Source organism: Orcinus orca, chromosome 7, assembly GCF_937001465.1.
Source record: "Orcinus orca chromosome 7, mOrcOrc1.1, whole genome shotgun sequence".
In the NCBI taxonomy this organism is placed as follows: Eukaryota; Metazoa; Chordata; class Mammalia; order Artiodactyla; family Delphinidae; genus Orcinus; species Orcinus orca.
Genome location: NC_064565.1, coordinates 24,833,532 through 24,843,186, shown reverse-complemented (window position 1 = coordinate 24,843,186; position 9,655 = coordinate 24,833,532).

The following is a 9,655-nucleotide window of genomic DNA, read 5'->3' as shown; positions in this document are numbered from 1 at the left end:
AGTTAGGGGACGGGGACGGTTTAGGGTCCAGGTGAGTGTACGACAACGGTTTAGGGGGAGCATACGTGTGAGGGCACGTGATAGTGTTAGCGTACAGGTTAGGATTAGGGGACGGGTGAAGGTAAGGCTTCGGGGAAGGGTTACGTTTAGGGTTCGGGTTAGAGTTAGGGTTAGGGGACGGGGACGGTTTAGGGTCCAGGTGAGGGTACAACAACGGTTTAGGGGGAGCGTACGTGTGAGGGCACGGGTTAGTGTTAACGTACGGGTTAGGATTAGGGGACGGGTGAGGGGAAGGCTTCGGGGAAGGGTTAGGTTTATGGTTTGAACTAGGGTTAGGGTTCGGGTACGGGGAGGGTTTAGGGACCAGGTGAGTGTATGACAACGGTTTAGGGGGAGCGTACGTGTGACGGCACGGGTTAGTGTTAGCGTACGGGTTAGGATTACGGGACCGGTGAGGGGAAGGCTTCGGGGAAGGGTGAAGTTTAGGGATCGGGCTACAGTTACGGTTAGGCGACGGGGACGGTTTAGGGTCCAGGTGAGGGTACGACAACGGTTTAGGGGGAGCGTACGTGTGAGGGCACGGGTTAGTGTTAGCGTACGGGTTAGGATTAGGGGACGGGTGAGGGGAAGGCTTCGGGTAACGTTAGGATTAGTGTTTGGGCTAGGGTTAGGGTTAGGGGACGGGGACGGTTTAGGGTCCAGGTGAGGGTACGACAAAGGTTTAGGGTGAGCGTACGTGTGAAGGCACGGGTTAGTGTTAGCGTACGGTTAGGATTAGGGGACGGCTTCGGGGAAGGCTTCGGGGAAGTGTTAGGGTTAGGGTTCGGGCTAAGGTTAGGGTTAGGGGTCGGGGACGGTTTAGGGTCCAGGTGAGGGTATGACAACGGTTTAGGGGGAGCGTACGTGTGAGGGCACGGGTTAGTGTTAGCGTACGGTTTAGGATTAGGGGACGGGTGAGGGGAAGGCTTCGGGGAAGCCTTAGGGTTAGGGTTCGGGCTAGGGTTATGGTTAGGGGACGAGGACGGTGTAGGGTCCAGTTGAGGGTACGACAACGGTTTAGGATGAGCATACGTGTGAGGGCACGGGTTAGTGCTAGCCTACGGGTTAGGATTAGGGGATGGGTGAGGGGAAGGCTTAGGGGAAATGTTAGGATTAGGGATCGGGCTAGGGTTAGGGTTAGGGGACGGGGACGGTTTAGGGTCCAGGTGAGGGTACGACAACGGTTTAGGGGGAGCATACGTTTGAGGGCACGGGTTAGTGTTAGCGTACGGCTTAGGAATAGGGGACGGGTGAGGTGAAGGCTTCAGGGAAGTGTTAGGGTTCGGGTTCGGGCTAGGGTTAGGGTTAGGTGTCGGGGAGGGTTTAGGGTCCAGGTGAGGGTACAACAACGGTTTAGGGGGAGTGTACATGTGAGGGCACAGTTTAGTGTTAGCGTACGGGTTAGGATTAGGGGACGGGCGAGGGGAAGGCTTCGGGGAAGGGTTAGGGTTAGGGTTCGGGCTAAGGTTAGCGTTATGGGATGGGGACGGTTTAGGGTCCACGTGAGTGTACGACAACGGTTTAGGGGGAGCGTACGTGTGAGGGCACGTGTTAGTGTTAGCGTACGGGATAGGAGTAGGACACGGGTGAGGGGAAGTCTTCGAGGAAGAGTTAGGGTTACGGTTCGGGCTAGGGATAGGGTTAGGGGACTGGGACGGTTTAGGGTCCAGGTCAGGGTACGACAACGGTTTAGGGTGAGTGTATGTTTGCGGGCATGGGTTAGTGTTAGCGTACGGGTTAGGATTAGGGGACGGGTGAGGGGAAGGCTTCGGAGAAGGGTTAGGGTTAGGGTGTGGGCTAGTGTTAGGGTTAGGGGATGGGGACGGTTTAGGGTCCAGGTGAGGGTATGACAACGGTTTAGGTTGAGTGTACGTGTGAGGGCATGGGTTAGTGTTAGCGTACGGGTTAGGATTAGGGGACGGGTGAGGGGAAGGCTTCGGGGAAGGGTTAGGGTTAGGGTTCGGGCTAGGGTTAGGGTTAGGGGACGGGGACGGTTTAGGGTCCAGGTGAGGGTACAACAACGGTTTAGGTTGAGTGTACGTGTGAGGGCATGGGTTAGTGTTAGCGTACGGGTTAGGATTAGGGGACGGGTGAGGGGAAGGCTTCGGGGAAGGGTTAGGGTTAGGGTGCGGGCTAGTGTTAGGGTTAGTGGATGGGGACGGTTTAGGGTCCAGGTGAGGGTACGACAACGGTTTAGGTTGAGCGTACGTGTGAGGGCACGGGTTAGTGTTAGCGTACGAGTTAGGAGTAGGACACGGGTGAGGGGAAGGCTTCGGGGAAGGGTTAGGGTTAGGGTTCAGTCTAGGGTTAGGGTTAGGGGACGGGGACGGTTTAGGGTCCAGGTGAGGGTACGACAACGTTTTAGGGGGTGCGTACGTGTGAGGGCACGGGTTAGTGTTAGCGAACAGGTTAGGATTGGGGACGGGTGAGGGGAAGGCTTCGGGGAAGGGTTAGGGTTAGGGTTCGGGCTAGGGTTAGGGTTACGGGACAGGGATGGTTTACGGTCTAGGTGAGGCTACGACAACAGTTTAGGAGGAGCGTACGTGTAGGGGCATGGGATAGTGTTAGCGTACTGTTTAGGATTAGGGGACGTGTGAGGGGAAGTCTTCGGGGAAGGGTTAGGGTTAGGGTTCGGGCTAGGGTTAGAGTTAGGGGATGGGGACGGTTTAGGGTCCAGGTGCGGGTACCACAACGCTTTAGGGTGAGCGTACGTGTGAGGGCACGGGTTAGTGTTAGCGTACGGTTTAGGATTAGGGGACGGTTGAGGGGAAGGCTTAGGGGAAGGTTTAGGGTTAGGATTCGGGATAGGGTTAGGGTTAGGGGACGGGGACGGTGTAGGGACCAGGTGAGTGCGCGACAACGGCTTAGGCTGAGCGTATGTGTGAGGGCACGGGTTAGTATTAGCGTACGGGTTAGGATCAGGGGACGGGTGAGGGGAAGGCTTCGGGGAAGGGTTAGGTTTAGGGTTCGGGCTAGGGTTAGGGTTAGGGGACGGGCAAGGTTTAGGATCTAGGTGAGCATACGACAACGGTTTAGGGGGAGCGTACGTGTGAGGGCACGGGTTAGTGTTAGCGTACGGGTTAGGATTAGGGGACGGGTGAGGGGAAGGCTTCGGGGAAGGGTTAGGCTTAGGGTTTGGGCTAGGGTTAGGGGACGGGGACGGGGACGGTTTAGGGTCCAGGTGAGGGTAGGACAATGGTTTAGGGTGAGCGTACGTGTGAGGTCACAGGTTAGTGTTAGCGTACGGGTTAGGAAAACGGGACGGGTGAGGGGAAGGCTTCGGGGAAGGGTTAGGGTTAGGGTTCGGTCTAGGGTTAGGGTTAGGGGACGGGGACCGTTTAGGGTGCAGGTTAGGGTATGACAACGGTTTAGGGGGAGCGTACGTGTGAGGGCACGGGTTAGTGTTAGCGTACGGGTTAGGATTATTGGACGGGTGAGGGGAAGGCTTCAGGAAAGTGTTAGGTTTAGGGTTCGGTCTAAAGTTAGGGTTAGGGGACGGGGACGGTTTAGGGTCCAGGTGAGGGTATGACGACGGTTTAGGGGGAGCGTACGTGTGAGGGCATGGGTTAGTGTAAGCGTACGGGTTAGGATTAGGGGACGGGTGAGGGGAAGGCTTCGGGGAACGGTTAGGGTTAGGGTTCGGGCTAGGGTTAGGGTTAGGGGACGGGGACGGTTTAGGGTCCAGGTGTGGGTACGACAACGGTTTAGGGGAAGCATACGTGTGAGGGCATGGGTTAGTGTTAGCGTACGGGTTAGGATTAGGGGACGAGTGAGGGGAAGGCTTCTGGCCAGGTATAGGGTTAGGGTTCGGGCTAGGGTTAGGATTAGGGGACGGGGATGGTTTAGGGTCCAGGTGAGGGTACGACAACGGTTTAAGGGGAGCGTACGTGTGAGAGCACGGGTTAGTGTTAGCATACGAGTTAGGCTTAGGGGACGGGTGAGGGGAAGGCTTCGGGGAAGGGTTAGGGTTAGGGTTCGGGCTAGGGTTCGGGTTAGGGGACGCGGATGGTTTAGGGTCCAGGTCAGTGTACGACAACGGATTAGGGGGAGCGTACGTGTTAGGGCATGGGTTAATGTAAGCGTACGGGTTAGGATTAGGGGACGGGTGAGGGGAAGATTTCGGGGAAGGGTTAGTGTTAGGGTTCGGGCTAGGGTTAGCGTTAGGGGAAGGGGACGGTTTAGGGTCCAGGTGAGGGTACGACAAAGGTTTAGGGTGAGCGTACGTGTGAGGGCACGGGTTAGTGTTAGCGTACGGTTAGGATTAGGGGACGGCTTCGCGGAAGGCTTCGGGGAAGGGTTAGGGTTAGGGTTTGGGCTAGGGTTTGGGTTAGGGGACGGGGACGGTTTAGGCTCCAGGTGAGGGTATGACAACGGTTTAGGGGGAGCGTACGTGTGAGGGCACAGGTTAGTTTTAGCGTATGGGTTAGGATTAAGGGACGGGTATTGGGAAGGCTTCGGGGAAGGGTTAGAGTTAGGGTTCAGGCTAGGGTTATGGTTAGGGGATGGGGACGGTTTAGGGTAGAGGTGAGGGTACGACAACGGTTTAGGGTGAGCGTACTTGTGAGGGCACGGGTTAGTGTTAGCGTACGGGTTAGGATTAGGGGACGGGTGAGGGGAAGGCTCAACGGAGCGTTAGGGTTAGGGTTCGGGCTAAGGTTAGGGTTAGGGGACGGGGACGGTTTAGCGTCCAGGTGACGGTACGACAACGGTTTAGGAGGAGCGTACGTGTGAGGGTACGGGTTAGTGTTAGCGTACGGGTTAGGATTATTGGACGGGTGAGGGGAAGGCTTCAGGAAAGTGTTAGGTTTAGGGTTTGGGCTAAGGTTAGGTTTAGGGGACGGGGACGTTTTAGGGTCCAGGTGAGGGTACGACAACGGTTTAGGGGGAGCGTACGTGTGAGGGCATGGGTTAGTGTAAGCGTACGGGTTAGGATTAGGGGACGGGTGAGGGGAAGGCTTCGGGGAATGGTTAGGGTTAGGGTTCGGGCTAGGGTTACGGTTAGGGGAAGGGGACGGTTTAGGGTCCAGGTGAGGGTACGACAACGGTTTAGGGGAAGCATACGTGTGAGAGCACGGGTTAGTGTTAGCGTACGGGTTAGGATTAGGGGACGAGTGAGGGGAAGGCTTCCGGGAAGGTATAGGGTTAGGGTTCGGGCTAGGGTTAGGATTAGGGGATGGGGACGGTTTAGGGTCCAGGTGAGGGTACGACAACGGTTTAGGGGGAGCGTACGTGTGAGGGCATGGGTTAGTGTTAGCGTACGGGTTAGGCGTAGGGGACGGGTGAGGGGAAGGCTTCGGGGAAGGGTTAGAGTTAGGGTTCGGGCTAGGGTTAGGGTTAGGGGACGGGGACGGTTTAGGGTCCAGGTGAGGGTACGGCAACGGTTTAGGGTGAGCGTACGTGTGAGGGCATGGGTTAGTGTTAGCGTACGTGTTAGGATTAGGGGACGGGTGAGGTGAAGGCTTCGGGGAACGGTTAGGGTTAGGGTTCGGTCTAGGGTTAGTGTTAGGGGACGGGGACGGTTTAGGGTCCAGGTGAAGGTACGACAACGGTTTAGGGGTAGCGTACGTGTGACGGCACTGGTTAGTGTTAGCGTTTGGTTTAGGATTATCGGACGGGTGAGGGGAAGGCTTCGGGGAAGGGTTAAGTTTAGGGATCGGGCTAGGGTTAGGGTTAGGGGACGGGGACTTTTTAGGGTCCAGGTGAGTGTACGACAACGGTTAAGGGTGATCGTATGTGTCAGGGCACGGGTTAGTGTTATCGTACGGTTAGGATTAGGGGACGGCTTCGGGGAAGGCTTCGGGGAAGGGTTAGGGTTAGGGTTTGGGCCAGGTTTAGGGTTAGGGGACGGGGACGGTTTAGGGTCCAGGTGAGGGTACGACAACGGTTTAGGGGGAGCGTACGTGTGAGGGCACAGGTTAGTTTTAGCGTATGGGTTAGAATTAAGGGACGGGTGATGGGAAGGCTTCGGGGAAGTGTTAGAGTTAGGGTTCAGGCTAGGGTTATGGTTGGGGGACGGGGACGGTTTATGGTCCAGGTGATGGTACGACAACGGTTTAGGGGGAGCGTACGTGTGAGGGCACGGGTTAGTGTTAGCGTACGGGTTAGGTTTAGGGGACGGGTGAGGGGAAGGCTCAAGGGAAGAGTTAGGGTTAGGGTTCGGGCTAAGGTTAGGGTCAGGGGACGGGGACCGTTTAGGGTGCAGGTTAGGGTATGACAACGGTTTAGGGGGAGCGTACGTGTGAGGGCACGGGTTAGTGTTAGCGTACGGGTTAGGATTATTGGACGGGTGAGGGGAAGGCTTCAGGAAAGTGTTAGGTTTAGGGTTCGGTCTAAAGTTAGGGTTAGGGGACGGGGACGGTTTAGGGTCCAGGTGAGGGTATGACGACGGTTTAGGGGGAGCGTACGTGTGAGGGCATGGGTTAGTGTAAGCGTACGGGTTAGGATTAGGGGACGGGTGAGGGGAAGGCTTCGGGGAACGGTTAGGGTTAGGGTTCGGGCTAGGGTTAGGGTTAGGGGACGGGGACGGTTTAGGGTCCAGGTGTGGGTACGACAACGGTTTAGGGGAAGCATACGTGTGAGGGCATGGGTTAGTGTTAGCGTACGGGTTAGGATTAGGGGACGAGTGAGGGGAAGGCTTCTGGCCAGGTATAGGGTTAGGGTTCGGGCTAGGGTTAGGATTAGGGGACGGGGACGGTTTAGGGTCCAGGTGAGGGTACGACAACGGTTTAAGGGGAGCGTACGTGTGAGAGCACGGGTTAGTGTTAGCATACGAGTTAGGCTTAGGGGACGGGTGAGGGGAAGGCTTCGGGGAAGGGTTAGGGTTAGGGTTCGGGCTAGGGTTCGGGTTAGGGGACGCGGATGGTTTAGGGTCCAGGTCAGTGTACGACAACGGATTAGGGGGAGCGTACGTGTTAGGGCATGGGTTAATGTAAGCGTACGGGTTAGGATTAGGGGACGGGTGAGGGGAAGATTTCGGGGAAGGGTTAGTGTTAGGGTTCGGGCTAGGGTTAGCGTTAGGGGAAGGGGACGGTTTAGGGTCCAGGTGAGGGTACGACAAAGGTTTAGGGTGAGCGTACGTGTGAGGGCACGGGTTAGTGTTAGCGTACGGTTAGGATTAGGGGACGGCTTCGCGGAAGGCTTCGGGGAAGGGTTAGGGTTAGGGTTTGGGCTAGGGTTTGGGTTAGGGGACGGGGACGGTTTAGGCTCCAGGTGAGGGTATGACAACGGTTTAGGGGGAGCGTACGTGTGAGGGCACAGGTTAGTTTTAGCGTATGGGTTAGGATTAAGGGACGGGTATTGGGAAGGCTTCGGGGAAGGGTTAGAGTTAGGGTTCAGGCTAGGGTTATGGTTAGGGGATGGGGACGGTTTAGGGTAGAGGTGAGGGTACGACAACGGTTTAGGGTGAGCGTACTTGTGAGGGCACGGGTTAGTGTTAGCGTACGGGTTAGGATTAGGGGACGGGTGAGGGGAAGGCTCAACGGAGCGTTAGGGTTAGGGTTCGGGCTAAGGTTAGGGTTAGGGGACGGGGACGGTTTAGCGTCCAGGTGACGGTACGACAACGGTTTAGGAGGAGCGTACGTGTGAGGGTACGGGTTAGTGTTAGCGTACGGGTTAGGATTATTGGACGGGTGAGGGGAAGGCTTCAGGAAAGTGTTAGGTTTAGGGTTTGGGCTAAGGTTAGGTTTAGGGGACGGGGACGTTTTAGGGTCCAGGTGAGGGTACGACAACGGTTTAGGGGGAGCGTACGTGTGAGGGCATGGGTTAGTGTAAGCGTACGGGTTAGGATTAGGGGACGGGTGAGGGGAAGGCTTCGGGGAATGGTTAGGGTTAGGGTTCGGGCTAGGGTTACGGTTAGGGGAAGGGGACGGTTTAGGGTCCAGGTGAGGGTACGACAACGGTTTAGGGGAAGCATACGTGTGAGAGCACGGGTTAGTGTTAGCGTACGGGTTAGGATTAGGGGACGAGTGAGGGGAAGGCTTCCGGGAAGGTATAGGGTTAGGGTTCGGGCTAGGGTTAGGATTAGGGGATGGGGACGGTTTAGGGTCCAGGTGAGGGTACGACAACGGTTTAGGGGGAGCGTACGTGTGAGGGCATGGGTTAGTGTTAGCGTACGGGTTAGGCGTAGGGGACGGGTGAGGGGAAGGCTTCGGGGAAGGGTTAGAGTTAGGGTTCGGGCTAGGGTTAGGGTTAGGGGACGGGGACGGTTTAGGGTCCAGGTGAGGGTACGGCAACGGTTTAGGGTGAGCGTACGTGTGAGGGCATGGGTTAGTGTTAGCGTACGTGTTAGGATTAGGGGACGGGTGAGGTGAAGGCTTCGGGGAACGGTTAGGGTTAGGGTTCGGTCTAGGGTTAGTGTTAGGGGACGGGGACGGTTTAGGGTCCAGGTGAAGGTACGACAACGGTTTAGGGGTAGCGTACGTGTGACGGCACTGGTTAGTGTTAGCGTTTGGTTTAGGATTATCGGACGGGTGAGGGGAAGGCTTCGGGGAAGGGTTAAGTTTAGGGATCGGGCTAGGGTTAGGGTTAGGGGACGGGGACTTTTTAGGGTCCAGGTGAGTGTACGACAACGGTTAAGGGTGATCGTATGTGTCAGGGCACGGGTTAGTGTTATCGTACGGTTAGGATTAGGGGACGGCTTCGGGGAAGGCTTCGGGGAAGGGTTAGGGTTAGGGTTTGGGCCAGGTTTAGGGTTAGGGGACGGGGACGGTTTAGGGTCCAGGTGAGGGTACGACAACGGTTTAGGGGGAGCGTACGTGTGAGGGCACAGGTTAGTTTTAGCGTATGGGTTAGAATTAAGGGACGGGTGATGGGAAGGCTTCGGGGAAGTGTTAGAGTTAGGGTTCAGGCTAGGGTTATGGTTGGGGGACGGGGACGGTTTATGGTCCAGGTGATGGTACGACAACGGTTTAGGGGGAGCGTACGTGTGAGGGCACGGGTTAGTGTTAGCGTACGGGTTAGGTTTAGGGGACGGGTGAGGGGAAGGCTCAAGGGAAGAGTTAGGGTTAGGGTTCGGGCTAAGGTTAGGGTCAGGGGACGGGGACGGTTTAGCGTCCAGGTGAGGGTACGACAACAGTTTAGGGGGAGCGTACATGTGAGTGCACGGGTTAGTGTTAGCGTACGGGTTAGGATTATTGGACGGGTGAGGGGAAGGCTGCAGGAAAGTGTTAGGTTTAGGGTTCGGGCTATGGTTAGGGTTAGGGGACGGGGACGGTTTAGGGTCCAGTTGAGGGTACGACAAAGGTTTAGGGGGAGCGTACGTGTGAGGGCATGGGTTAGTGTTAGCGTACGGGTTAGGACTAGGGGACGGGTGAGGGGAAGGTTTCGGGGAAGGGTTAGGGTTAGGGTTCGGGCTAGGGTTAGGGTTAGGGGACGGGGACGGTTTAGGGAACAGGTGAGGGTACGACAACGGTTTAGGGGGAGCGTACGTGTGAGGGCATGGGTTAGTGTTAGCGTACGTGTTAGGATTAGGGGACGGGTGAGGGGAAGGCTTCGGGGAACGGTTAGGGTTAGGGTTCGGTCTAGGGTTAGGGTTAGGGGTCGGACACGGTTTAGGGTCCAGGTGATGGTATGACAACGGTTTAGGGGGAGCGTAAGTGTGAGGGCACGGGTTAATGTT